The following is a 215-nucleotide window of genomic DNA, read 5'->3' as shown; positions in this document are numbered from 1 at the left end:
TCTCCAGGGGTGCCGTGGCGGGGCGGGCCACGTGCCGAAAGCCTCTGGCTGAAGCGCTGACATGAGCGCTGCCCGCAGCCCCCGCAGCCTCCTCGTGGGTAGGAAGGACGTGGGTGGCCCGTCCCCTCCTTGCCATGGGACCGTGCTCGTGCCACCACCCTGGGGGCTGGAAAGCCCATGGCCTGGGGCGAGGGGGACCTTGACCTCTGCCAGTG

The sequence above is a fragment of the Egretta garzetta genome, unplaced genomic scaffold, assembly GCF_000687185.1.
Source record: "Egretta garzetta isolate BGI_Z169 unplaced genomic scaffold, ASM68718v1 scaffold202, whole genome shotgun sequence".
Taxonomy (NCBI): domain Eukaryota; kingdom Metazoa; phylum Chordata; class Aves; order Pelecaniformes; family Ardeidae; genus Egretta; species Egretta garzetta.
This window is presented reverse-complemented; position numbering follows the sequence as displayed.